Source organism: Notolabrus celidotus, chromosome 19 (genome assembly GCF_009762535.1).
Source record: "Notolabrus celidotus isolate fNotCel1 chromosome 19, fNotCel1.pri, whole genome shotgun sequence".
Lineage (NCBI taxonomy): Eukaryota > Metazoa > Chordata > Actinopteri > Labriformes > Labridae > Notolabrus > Notolabrus celidotus.
In genome coordinates, this window is record NC_048290.1 from 19651536 (window position 1) to 19665758 (window position 14223).

The following is a 14223-nucleotide window of genomic DNA, read 5'->3' on the forward strand; positions in this document are numbered from 1 at the left end:
AGTAAAAATGGATCCCTGGACCACTGTGACACTTCATTCCAGACACAGAGGATTATGATTTATAAATCCTGGCATTGGGTAACTGAGGTCAAAGATAAATTCCAACACTGTTACTGATTAGTGCTTGTAGGCCTTAATTGATTTGCTCATGGAGCCAGTGTGTTACTCTGTGGCCATGCTAGCTATATGCCTCCATAATGCAAGGCCAATGATTTGACACTCGGTGTGTCATAGTGGTCCATGACTTTGGTTTATGACTAATGACATAATTAATTGCACTTACATCAGCCTCAGATGTACTTTGCAAGTCATAGAATAGTGACATCTTTTAAAGGTACAGTGTGTAAAATTTTGTATATGACCCTGCTCAAAAGGTCACAGCAAATTAAGTATCAAAGCAGATTAAACCAAATTAGACAAACAATATATATTTACTGAATGAGGTGTGGAAACCAGTAAAATCAAGTGCAAACATAACAAAACACTAACTCTAGGGAAACATAACCAAACAGAACCGAAGATGAAGTGTACCCAAGGAGGGAAGCAGAGAGAGAATGTTAATTATTGTGCAGGACTTTAAGTAAACTCAGCACACCTGGCCGAGGTGTGCTTGGTTCCCTTTATTGAAGTGCTGCAACCAACAGATTTTGGCCCTACGGGTGCATCACACTAGTTATATCAGTCAGATTCCAGACTGAAGTGCTCCCTGGCTCACCCCCTTCCATAAGTGAAGTGACAGTGACCTCTAGAATAGAAGATGGTCATGGGACACATGACAAGTATGGTCCTCAATTGGTTCAAACATGTTAAATACAGTTTTTATGCGCACAAATGTTGCATTTTGCGCAGCCACTCACTTAATATAGAAACGCGTGTGTCACTAGTTTGTCCACTCTGTGCTCTGGTAGAAATATAGTGGTGCATGATGCTACAGAACCAAGCTCAAGCTAACAGAACCAGAACCAAGTCAAGCAAACAGAACCAGAATCAAACTCAAGCTAACAGAACCAGAAACAAACTCAAGCAAACATTATTAATGTCCTCAGGTTGGCATTGAGAAAAATTAGATGCCTTATCTTGGATTGGCTGATCCGATTTCTCCTCTCAGTGAGTATTTGCCCTGTCTTCGAGAAGACTCTCTCAGAAGGAAAAGATGTAGCCATGATACACAGCCTCCCCTCCATCACCTGTATCCTATATCCTCACATGTGATTGGCCGCATGGCCGCCATGCTGACCAATCAAAACAAAGTTCTGCTGTGAGCAGAGCTGTGGCTGAACACTGAGAGCTTAGCAGTGAAAGGAAAAGCATTGTGTCTCAGAGCCGCAGCTTTTGATCATGACACATCACTACCCTGCTGAGAGTCCCTTTAATCTGGGTGGAGTTTGCCCACGGGAAAAGAGAAGGTTCCCGTCAAAAGTCATGCCAACACCTGCATTCTCGCTGTTTACAGATGAGGTCAAGAGATAGGGAGAGGGTGTGCGCGTATGTGTGGGTTTGTGTGTGTGTGTGTGTCTGTGTGTGTGTGTGTGTCTGTGTGTGTGTGGTTGTGGTGAAATATGTCACACAGTTGCAAAGAAACAATTAGTATTTGACACTTCTGACTCCTTTTAGTCTCCACTTTGACTGCTGGGTCAAATTGACCCACGAACAGTATCTATGTAATATAAACATGCAGGGGGGTTGCAAATATGTGAAAGGAACCATTTTTATTTTATATGTTGATAATGCAAATTAAGGCAAGTAGAAGAAGTTTCATACCGAAAAAACACTTTTAACAATTTCTTTTTGATTTTTGAACTTTGAAAAGGGTCAATCTGACCATGAACATAACAGGAGGGTTAACAAAAAACAAAATGTTACCAATCAAACACCTGAACATATGCCAAGAACAAAAGGCTGACATGGCCGGCTGGAACAGGAAGGAGCTGGGATTCCCGTGCCCCTGCTGTGACATTACTTCTCAGCTGATTTTTGGGGGGGGAAGAACTCTGACCCAGCCTTTCACCTGCTGAGCTGAAGTCTAACCGACCAATCACCGCCTGAGATGGACCGCACCTGTTAGGAGCAAGAGAGAGTGAGGCAGCAACATACAGGCACATTTTCAACACAGACTTTCATGATGAACATAGCTAAACAAAGACACATGCTTTCAATCATTATGGCCATCATTATGCACTTTTGCTTCAATGTGTGTAAGCACATATATATTTAAAGTACCTGGAAATGTGAATGGAATATTTAAAATTCATGTAGAATGTCAAAATCTAATGTGTAATCAAGCAACAAAAAGATCTAAGTGGAAATAAACATCCATAACTATGAAAAAACACTGCTCAAAAGCAACTTATTTTCCAGTTCAGACCATTGCTCAGGACTGTGTGGGCATGGCTTACTTTTTGATTGACACTCAAGAGAGTCTTCACGGCCTGCATGTGTGAGCCGTCTGACCCCAAAACCTAAGACGCACTGCCCCGGGTGTCAGACGGAGACGTTTGGCTTAGCTCTGAGCTGTTTGAGGATAGTTAGTGAGCTGGTCCTGGGGAAATGAGCGGAGCATAATGCGGGACTGCTTTAGCCTCTCGGCCGAGGCGCAACTCAACTGCAGCCAAAATTCCCCAAATCCACTGCAGTTAAGAAAATAGAAGAATGACAACAAGCTGTCATCTTCACTGGTGGATGTGCATCCGGGGACTGCACACACAATGTAATACTTGTAGCTTTATAATAGTATTACATATGACTATAAATATCATAGTTAGAAAGTGAATGTTGATTTGGGTTACCAGAGGCTTTAAGCACCACTGTGTCTACATTTACACTCACAGAGCCTGTAGCTGGTGTGCAGACTCATAGTCTTGTTTGGTTGTTAGTGAAAGCCTGAATAAATAAATAAATAAATTAGATCAAACTCTTAAGAGAGTAAATAACCATAATTTGTTGCTCAGTTTCAAAATATTGAAAAGGTCAGCCACAAAATTACTCCGTTCCAACTTACATTTCCAAAAACCTTCATGGGTGAGACTCAAATGTGCTGTTTCCACTGAAAGGTTACTATTTATTTGAGAAGAAAGCAGATGGCTCAGTGGAAAAAACATCTCTGAGGGACATCACCTCATAAATAGTAACCAGAGAGTGAACCAGCCATTGAACTGAGCTGAGGATATTTACTGCTTTCTCTCACTGTGTTTGAGTAAGTTAACAAAGGAGAGACTGAGAAACTGCTCCAAAGATCCGGGTTGAAAATCTGTCCTCGGCACATTCACCAGATCATTACCAATCATTGCAATGGTTGGCTCCATGATTGCAGATCACACAACAACATAAGAGGGAGTAAGTCATTTGAATGCACGACAAATCTTTTCAACTTTAGTTTGAAGGCAAAATGCAGCAACATCGTGCTTTTTTCACAGGCATGGTATGCACTCAAAGATCAACGTTTTATCTGTAGATGATGGGAAACCAATGAAACATACTGCACTTGGGACCATAGGATACTGGATTGCAGGAGAAAACTTTCCTAAAGAGCGAGCAGTCGTCTCTACTTTAAATCTAAAGGCAATGAAAAGTCAAATGTCATCAAGAGGGTTTGGACCTCTTACCATAACAAAGTCTTTAAGGTTGCTCTATGCCAGGGGTATTCAACTAAAGATGCAAGAGGTCAAGTTAGGGAACATTTCTTGAAGTAAAGGTCTGAAAGATCATAATGTCTAACTATTTAGTGTGATATACTGTATCTGCATGTAATCAATACCTGACTGTCAACTTAAATGAATTCAGTGCAATTCAAAAACTTAAAAATATAACTATATTCAAACCAGGGTTGCCAACTTTGAGAGTCTGGCAGGAGTGATATTTTTATGACATGGACCTTTTTCACACTTGCATTTTATCACATGCTTATTTTGATCACACAGGACTGCACAGAAGAATGAACAGTGGTGTACTCAGGCTGTTTGAGGGGCAGGGGCGAGGAAAATAGAACAGCACTACCTTTCAAACCTGATACCCAAAATTTAGGATTAATTAGGTAACAAGAGGGGGGCCTGGGGATTCTCCCTCAGGACATTTTGAGCATCTAACACTTGATTCCCTGCATTCTGGAGAATATTTATGTGATCTGTATGATCATAATGTTTACTGCCCGGAATGCACAGACTTGATTGGTTGAGTAGTATCACATGGGATGGTTTAACTCTCATGCAATTGGTCTGTACGTTTGCTTAACTACCACCGTAAAGACAAAAGCTGTGTTGGGTAAAATAGAAGCGCCCGTCAGATTTGATATCAGAACCCTCTGTTTTGGCTGAAGGTCCAGGTCCTTATGGGACGGCTTCTCGGCCCAGACCCGGACCCCGGTCGGCCAGTTAGTTACCTATGCTCTATGCTATCTGCTTATCTACTTATATTAAATTGTGATGTATAAAGGTTTGTGGTAATCTGTGCTTTTAAATCACATTAAACAGACATTTCTGCAGAATAAACATTGTTTTTCCAGTTAGCATCAAATAAAGGGCACACCTTTTTGCACCTCACTGTCTCAGATGGGAATAAAGTTGAAAAAAAAAAATAGTTGAGGGGTTATCCAGGGTCATTTGCCATGCTTAGTGCCATATAGTGTTATGAAGGGGACTCATAATGAGAATTTTATCAACCATAGAGAATTAATGATGAATAATTTTATCCTCGGAAGAGGAATGATAAATGTTGAATACAAAGACAAAGAAGCAGCTCCTGCACACAATCGGAAATGGACCCTGACGGGTGTAAGAGTCCCCAGTTGGCAACTTGCAGTGAGCAGGAGACAAAGGGTGCTTTTCATTACATTAATTCCCGTATCCTTGGGACCTCTCTCCTCGGCTGACCTGGGAAACTGTTTTCCCTTCGCTATGATGAAGGATCTTGTAAATCATAAAATGTGCCTGGAGGAGACGAGGAGAGAGGAAGGTTCTGGAGAAACTCATTGCGAGGATACACTGGTGTGGAAGTCTTTTGACCAAAGACGCTTCTTGATTGGTGCATGTGAAGCATGCTGAACCGCTGTAAAGATCATATTTATTTGTTTATTTATATTTTTTTGGGGGGGGGATTCTCACGCCACTGATATGAGGAATGTGTGACAGCATAGAAATTGTCATCGATATATTACAAGTATATATGGATAATTTTAATAAAAAAAAGTGGTGGCATCATATAAGTAGTTTTCTTTTAACTTTTGTTTATTTCCCAATAATAATTGTCTCTAATTAAATATGCTTGTTTGTTTATTTTTTTGTTTTAATTTTTGGGCATTTTTGTCTTTATTTGATAGGATAGCTGAAGAGAGACAAGAAAAGTGGGGAGTAGAGAGCTGGGGAAGACATGCAGCAAATGGTCGCTGCCGGGTCGAACTGCTGACCTCTACGACAAGGACTGTAGCCTCTGTATGTGGCCCCCCCCCCCCAGCTGCCCGCTCTGTAAGCTTATTGTGCTTATAACATTAATCCAAGGAAAAATAAAAGGTTACAGAATCATACCATATAATACTGATGTGTCCATATGTTTGAATATTTTAGAGGAAGATTAAAGTAATATTATTAAAAACCATAGTAATAACACTTATCCGCCAGTTTAACAATTTACATATCTTAGTGTAAAGGTTTCTTTGTGAGACATTTATAAGACTAAGATATCCATCTACATGTGAAATAAACCCGAGCCTTGGAATTATGTTTTCTATAAGGCGTTCCCTCGACTTTGTTCCTTTGAGTCTGACATGTGACGCAGGTGTGTGGCTGGCCATCAGTACATGACAGTGTTCAAGTCTGACGCCGTGGACGGAAGGCTTTCTCATGTGGCAAATATGCCTCCTCTGTCCTCATGTCTTTTCCTTGCACTTCCTGTGTTTCAATTCCTCAACATGAGGAGCTAAGACGCAAGTGGAGGACCAATTAAGAAGCAGCCCAAATGGGCTGGAATCCAAGTGTTTATTCTTGAGGATTCATAATCAGATGACTCTATCACGTGTTCAAATGTGTCAGGCAGATGTTTTATTGAACTGCAGTCCTCTATTAAGTGTAGAGGACATGAAAAGGATTATTGCATTGATAAATATCAATGCAGCTTCTTACTTTTCAGAAGATGTTTTTTCATCTGAGGAAATACTCTAATGAGACATTAGACTTCTCATTTTCATCAGATAATAACAAAAGGAAGGATTGAGATATTTCATTTGTTATGCAAAAAATACAGAATACATGAAGGTTTTCCTTTTTAAATGAAATTGCAACTAAAAAACTAATTTTTTAACAATATTCTAAACCACTGAGTTGCACCTGTACATACATGCCTATGATATTTACAGATAGTGCTGATTAAATGTTTTGCCTTATTACCGGGGGAAAGAAATAGAAATGAAAAGGCAAAGATTTTCAAACAACACCAAGCAGGATGACACCCACTTTGAGAAAAACGATAACAACCATGATCCAAAAAAACATTCTGGATCCCTGGATGTCATCGGAGCTCAAACTCATCCTTCCCACTGCCTACATCCTTCCCCACCAGAACAGTGACATCCACATGACTTCTGAACCAAAAAGCTTCAGAGAGAAGTCTGCTCAAACTCGTGTATGTGTGTGTGTACACATCCAAATTTAGTACTGCAGACTCTTTGAAACTGACATCAGACTGAGGACATGACTGTGTTCTGATGTGAAGGGAGACAGAACAGGGTAAAGCTCCTGACACTGTTACGGCATCGTTTGCTCATCATGGCACATAGAGATGACCTGATCATGACTCCTGAAAAAGAGAGGGACACAGAGTATTGCTAATTTTACCATTCCAAACGTTTGATCGTTGTGTACTTTGAAGCTTTTGGACAATGTTTTGTGGCCATTCTAACAAAACCTTTGAAATGAAAATGACAAAGAAGCCTGTTCAAACCAAGCTGGGACAAGTCTCGTCCTGCTGGAAAACCAAACAACAAACTCCATTACCACTGGACTTGAAATCTCTCTTGAGGCTTCATCATGCCCAGCTAAACTTATCTCAAAGCAATGTTTATATTTGCCTACAGAAGTTGCTTCAACATCAGTACAAACTGGTTTCAAAGAGATTTCAAGCTCCCAAATTGTGTTTTAAAATTAGGATGTCAAATCTGAATACCTCCTGTAGCTGGTAACAACCTTTGTCTGCTGAACAAAATTTGATGGATAACGTTTATCGCCCTGCGGTCGTGAGTATTTTGAAACACTCTCATTGCTGCGCTCAGTCGTAGAGTCATTCAGCCTGCATTTTATTAAGTAATTAATTCATCATTAATTGTTCATACCTATAATCTTTATAAAGATGTGTTACTTTATTTATATATTGTTATATTTTTCTTATTATACATACTGGGTGTTTCTCAACAAAATTAGATTATATTCAGAGCATTTTTTTATTTTAAATTGGATAAAAAATGGCCTGAAGCAAAAGAAAATCATCAAAAATCTTGACATTTGAATAAATTTCATTTGAAGTTTGAGTAAGTTAAAATTCAAACAATATAAACTTAAAGTTGACTGAAAGAGAAAAGTGGTAGGTAAAGATGCACAAGCAACAGGGATGACCCCAGCCTTGACAGGATTGTTAAGAAAAGTTGATTGAAGAACTTGGCAGAGCTTCACAAAGAATAGACTGAGGCTGGTGTGCGGACATCAGGAGCCGCCAGGCCCTGATGTCTTCAAGAAAGAGGCTACAACTGTTGCGTTAGCTCACTCCTGAACCAGAAACAACAACGAACACAGTGCATAGAGTTGCTGCTTAAAGTGTGTGTATGATGAAAACCCAGAAATGGTGTACATAGCATGTTTCAGATTTATCAAACCATGTGAACTCGCACTTTCATGCAGTGTTCCCTCAATAAATCACGAACCACCTGGGAATATGCGCACACTGTTGAGCCTCTACAAGCATAAGATAAGAAAAAATGTCATCTTCATCACAATATTATATTTTGTATAGATGCACCTGTAAACATCCCTGTAATCATTACTTCAAATTGCTTCTGTGCAGAGATTATATGTGTCTGTATAAACAAGAAGTGATCCTCTAATCTGTAAGATTATCAGCCATTAACTTTTATTTATATTTTTAACAATATATTTTTCAAAGTAGAAGGTAACCTAATAGGTATTTAAGTTAAAATTGTTTATTTTGTAATTTTAAAGTGTAATGGTAGATTGACTGCACACTAAACTTTAGATATAGAATGTATTAAAACCAAACTTTCTTTGTTTTAATAAAACACTGTTTGATTTACTTTGATTTAAATGGTGTTGACTGATAGGAGTGCAAACTTTTCTGACACATCGAGGTAACATAAATCTGTCCCTTCCTCTAAAAGTACAGTTTTTCAAGATGAATGTTGAATGCTTTTCAGGTTTATGTACTGTACTGTACACTACCAGTCAAAGGTTTGGAAACACCTTCTCATTCAAGGGTTTGTATTTATTGTAATTATTTGAAACACTGTAGATTAATACCAAATACATCAAAACTATGAAAGAACATATATGGAATTATTTAATGAACAAAAAAGTGTTTTATATTTTAGATTCTGTAAAGTAGCCCCCTTTTTCCTTCATGACAGCTTTGCACACTCTTGGTATTCTCTCAGTCTGCTTCATGAAGTGGTCTCCTGGAATGGTTTCTAATTAACATGAGCCTTGTCAAAAGTTCATTTTTAGAATGACTTGCCTTCTTAATGTGTTTGAGACCATCAGCTGTGTTGTTCAGAGGTAGGGTTAGTACACAATGGATAGCTCTATTTGACTACTAATCCTTAAAAACACATTATTTCATAATGTTGATGTCTTCAGTATTAATCTACAATGTTGAAAATAATGAAAAAAAAAAAAAAACCATTGAATGAGAAGGTGTGTCCAAACTTTTGACTGGTAGTGTACATACAGTAATGTCTGCCATGGTTCTGTTATTGAGGTCAGAGAGATTCCCACATAAGATAATACAATATTTAATTAAAAATGTATCCTATTCAAATATCCTGTTTAAGTCCCTTTAGAAATAGAGCTAGTGTACAGAAAGCCACTCTGTTCTCATCATCACTTTGTCCCCTATCTCTTGGTGACACTTTGTCAGATACCATGACACAGAGGGATAGACAGTCCGCCTGGAAGAGAGACTGACAGAACGATTAGATAAAATAAATAAGTTATGTGCATAAAATCATAGGCTAAGTTTTTCTGCTTCCTCCCAAAGGAAAGTGGAGACAAGTGATTTCAGATTGGAGGCTTCTAATGTAGTTTCACCTCAAGGGGCCTTATTAGTCAATGGGTCACTTCACACTGTAGCCCTAACAAAACACACTCTTGTCCCCATGCCAGTGCCTGTCTTGATTAATTATCAACACACGCTACATCCAGCTGCCACGGGCTGGGAATGAGAAGAATTAAAAGACAACTACCACAACATGCTACCTCTCAGAACCAATTCTATGAGATGATAAAGAAAGAAAAACATCAAAATGCTAATGTTATTTCTGAGTTTGGTACGATATCTTTCAAATAATATAATAAAAATGAATTCAATTGAAGGCTTAAGATCATTCTTACTACAAACACACCTGCTTCGTAGAATGAATAAGGTCATCTCTGTGATGATATAATACCTCTACCCATCATACATTAGCAGGCAGAATACGTGTGCTCCATCTGCAGGGTCTATTTTAAGGGAAGTGAAGCACATAATTACACACAGGTCAAGCAGTATGTTTATAATAAGTTAAATCCTCTAACACGGTCCGGATCTTTCCAAAAGGCACTGGGCTATCTTTGCTTTGTGCATTTGTCAAAGCAACTCAGCCTTGTCCCTGAAATTAGAGCCCCATAACTCATCCCCCTCTCATCCACTCTCTATACCTACAACTGTATTTATGCTTCTCTGTTGGAATGGGTAGCCTGATCCTGTCCCTGTATCTGAGATCATACCTCAACCAATACTTATCTTTTTTGCAAGCCTGGTGGAGAACCTGTTCCCTGTGAATACCTGAGGCTCTCTAGCTTCTCATCTGGTTCTTTCATTTTTCTTTTTTTTGTTCCCTGCTCAAAAGTTTGTATATTACTTTCAGACTTAGCCTGACCCTGAAAGTTAGTTTGAGTGTTAACACTTGGCAAAGCCCAGACACCCATATCCCAGCACCAGTTGTTGTCCAGTTGGGTTCTCTGGTCTGGTTTTAAAAAAGCATAAAATCTTTAAAAAGATTGATCGCCGTGCTCTGTGTGAACACCAGGAGCTCTCTGCATCCTCCATTCAGCTGCATGTATCCCCAAGTGGGGCTGCTGACCCAGCTTGACATCCTCCTTGCCGCAGGCTGCACTGTCAGTTTCCTTCAATCCTCCTTTTTAACTCTGCTTCCTCACTCGACCCTCTGCTCCCTATCCTTATCACTGATAATAAGGGACTGCACTGCCAGGATTATCAGGGCTAAATCAGCTGTCAGAAGGAATTCATCTTTCTTTCTTGACAAGTACCTTTGAGTTTATGACAGCTTGGAAGAACACTAGCATGGTTATGGCCATCACTAGTAGTTGCTTATGTGAGGTCAAATTCAAATTCCTGGTAGGGAGAACTCAGAATTTTTCCATTATCAGGTTATTTTTATGATTTGGAGTTATATTATTTATTTAAATCTTCACTTATATTATATACAATCTTCCTTTTTGTCTTTATTCTAGTGATGAACTTTTCATGTACCTGCAATTAGAAACTAAAATATGTATTCCTTCCTGTGATCTGCTGTTGGTTTAGTCCCACAGAATGCTGGCCAAAATTAAAGTAAAGTTTGTGAACATGAAACAGTTAAAGTATGTCCAATAAAGCTTGATGCAGTAGTATCATCAGGTCCAACAAAATGACCCTGCTAATGTTTTGCACCAGTTACTCAAGATGAAACCAACTCTCTCTCTCTCTCTCTCTCCCTCTCTCTCTTGTGTTACCTACCAGTAAACATCATCTCAGAGTCTACAGCAGTTGTTTCAAATCAGTTTTTTTTTGTGCCAACCTCAATTTGCATGAGAAACGACATGTGATTTTATGCAGTTGATCAGTAGCAAATAGTCTTGACAGGGCTTTTAATGAAATTTAAAAATGGAGGAAGATGTCAGAGCATATTAACAGTATTAGACAATCGGTTTTAATGTCACTATTTTTGTCACTGTAAAAGAAACCTCTCTTTAAGATAGACAGTTATAAAACAGGTGTCTGTCAATGGTACAAAAGCATCAAATCATTTATCTGCATAAATTATCTTTTCATGAAGTGTTCAAGACCCTGTTTACAAACCCAAGAAGTTTTAACAACATTTATTTATTTTATTCATCTTCTCTTCTTAATTTTAACTGATTTTTCATTTTGCTTTCTACTCTTACTTATTTTATTAATTTTACTGTATTGATTTACTTTTATTTTAAAGTATTTTATCTATGATGTGATATGTCTTTTATTATTTTACTATTTCTGTTGTTTTCTGTCTCTCTGTTCTTTTGTGAAGCACTTTGTACTGCATGTTTGTTTGTATGTCTGAAAGGTGCTATATAAATAAAGTTGAGTTTAGTTGAGCATGAAGTGTCCTGTGTGTGTGTGAGGGGGGCGTGGCACTCAATCACACCTGCTGCCAATCATCCTGCACACCTGGGACCGGCCTACTCGTTAGGATCTGCAGTATAAATACCCTAGCTCTAGACACCAATCTTCACCAGGTTCTTCACTTGTTGAATAATACTGAACTCCACAACTACAGCTTCTTTTGAATTTTCACTTGCAACTAATAGCTGGTTTCCTAGTTTCAAAGGATCATCTTTCATATGTGAATTTCAGTCTGTTTCCCCCTATCTGACAGGCTCTCAGCTTCTGCTGCTCCACCTTAACTCCCACTCAGTTTTACTTTAACAAATTATTCAATAAAATACATCCAATGTTACCCTTTGGTTCTGTTTGTGGGTCCCAGATCTCACTTCTCCACTAAATTCCTCAGTTTTAGTGTTTGAACCTCTGCTGTGTTAGCAGTCTTTGACACCTAATCTCTTCAACTACATGTTGGATGTAGATCTGTTGATGGATCACAATGCATCTCTTTGTGATGCATCTTGGCCATGACTAAACAACACTGGCAACTCACCTTTTCCATGATCACATATCAGCTGAATATATCAGTGTAGATCTGCTGCTGAGAAGATACACAACATGTAACCATTCTTGGCTCAAAATGACACGAAAGTCCTGCATATCCTCCAAACACCAGCCAAAGGGTGATGCCTCTGAAAATAACTGCAAAAAATATGTTAGCAGCCAATCTGCAACCCCCCATAACACCCTTGTTTCAATACATTATATTTGTGTTATTCTGGATGTGGTGCTGGTGGTATTTTTGTATTACTTTCTAAGCTCCTGTTGCTAAGAGTAGTTCATAACCATGAAGGTCTGCTTTCTATACTCACAGTTAATTAGTTACACAATTGGAAGTCTCAGATGGCTGAAGGTCAGCACTGCCTCTTGAAGGTACATCCCAGACAGCATGAAAAGACTTAGCGTAGACTTAGGGGCTGATCTACTAAGATCCCAAATAACGAGCGCTAATTTGCATGTGCAAATAATAATTTTGCACGTGCTATTTCTGGGCGTGTTGCGGGTGATCTACTATGACTGCGTGCGCAAATGATAACGAGTGCAAAAGTGGTGTGGACCGCCCTATTTTACGAGGATTTTGCGTGTGCTATCGGCTGTCCCCATGGAGAGTTTGAGAACAGAGTGGTCTTAAGCGATAAATGAAGTTTGAAGCCATGGAGTTGGAGGTCTTTGTGGAGGAGGGAAATAAACACATCGGTGAACTCCAGCAGAGACATCTAAGCGTTAGAAACACGATTTGGGAGGCCATCTGTGAAAAGATGAATGATGTGAGAAAAAACAGAAGATCTGCCAATGAAATAAACGCATCTACTCTACTCCAAAACGCAATCAGTGTTTTGATGGAGTTTAGAGAGCGATTTGATGAGGCTAAGTCTGCCACTCTTGCTCAAGAAAAGTTATGCGTTACTTGGATGAAGACAGTCGCCTCACTGTCCCAGGGAGCAACTTTCGGGTGAACGTTTTTAATGCCTGATATCATCATCCAGCAACTGTCCCAAAGATTCACCAGCTTAAATGGAACTGTGAACATGTTTAAGGCAATTCACCCCAACACACTGCTGCAAGCACGAGATGAGGAGTTACGCAGAGCTGCCTGGCGCAGCTCAGTGAGCGCTCATTCTCCAAGTTAAAACTAACTAAAAACCCCTTGATGAGCACGATGGGACAGAATAGACTGAGTGGACATGTCATGTTATCTATTGAGAATGACAGATCAAAGAAAATGGACATACAGCGCATCATGGACAAGTCCGCGGAGCTTAAGGCTCGTCCAGACAGTGGTGAGTAGGCCGAGTACTTCATATTGATTTTTTGTTTGTATGTGAAGATGTGGGCAGCTGTGCCAATTTTACTAAACTATATATCTGTTGATACAGTGGCCTCATGTGCTCTCATTATATGAAAAAGTTAAAGTGGGTGTCAGAATGATGCGGTCGCTATCCGTGGTGCTGAACTGCTTTGAATTTGTGTAGTTTTATTATTATTATTTTTGTGTTCTCTTGGTTTGATTGACTAAAACATGTAGTAATGCTTGTAAGCCCGGCTTTTGCGGGCATGTTGTAAAGCGATGTTATGATGAGCTTTACAGTGACCGCAGCCATGTGTGCGTAATGCTGTGCCAGTTTGCACCTGCCTTTCAAACGTGCTAAATATAGACGCAAATACAGCGTGCGCTATCTGCTTCAGGTTTGATAGATCACATTGCGTGTGCTAAATGATTACATTTGCATCTCCTCCTCACAGTATTTTGCGTGTTCTGATGATCTACATGTGTTCTACATATTCATGAAGGCAAACACGCTAAATGTTTTGCGAGTGCTATTTTGCTCATTTGAAAGATGCAATCCTCGGTGCTCCCGGTTAGTACGTCAGCTTTGCGTGCGCTATCAAGTTTGCACGTGTTTTTATACACGCAAACCTTTAGTAGATCGGGCCCGTAGTGTAGACTTAGCCTTATGGCTATTAACATAAAAACAAATACTGATTGAGAGAAAGAACAATGTGCTTCCATTCAGCTCTGTAAGAGTGTAAAGCAAGTGTAAACTAGACTGT

At 39.3% G+C, this 14223-nt stretch overlaps 1 long non-coding RNA gene across 1 annotated transcript; it reads right to left on the minus strand.

Annotated features, from left to right (window-relative positions):
- Positions 1–1792: 1792 nt before the first annotated feature.
- Positions 1793–12554, minus strand: LOC117831534. The gene is made up of 3 exons (XR_004635023.1): positions 12483–12554; positions 12164–12312; positions 1793–2058 (listed from the first exon to the last, which is right to left on the minus strand). It is a non-coding gene; the product is annotated as an uncharacterized LOC117831534 (long non-coding RNA).
- Between the last annotated feature and the right edge of the window lie 1669 nt (positions 12555–14223).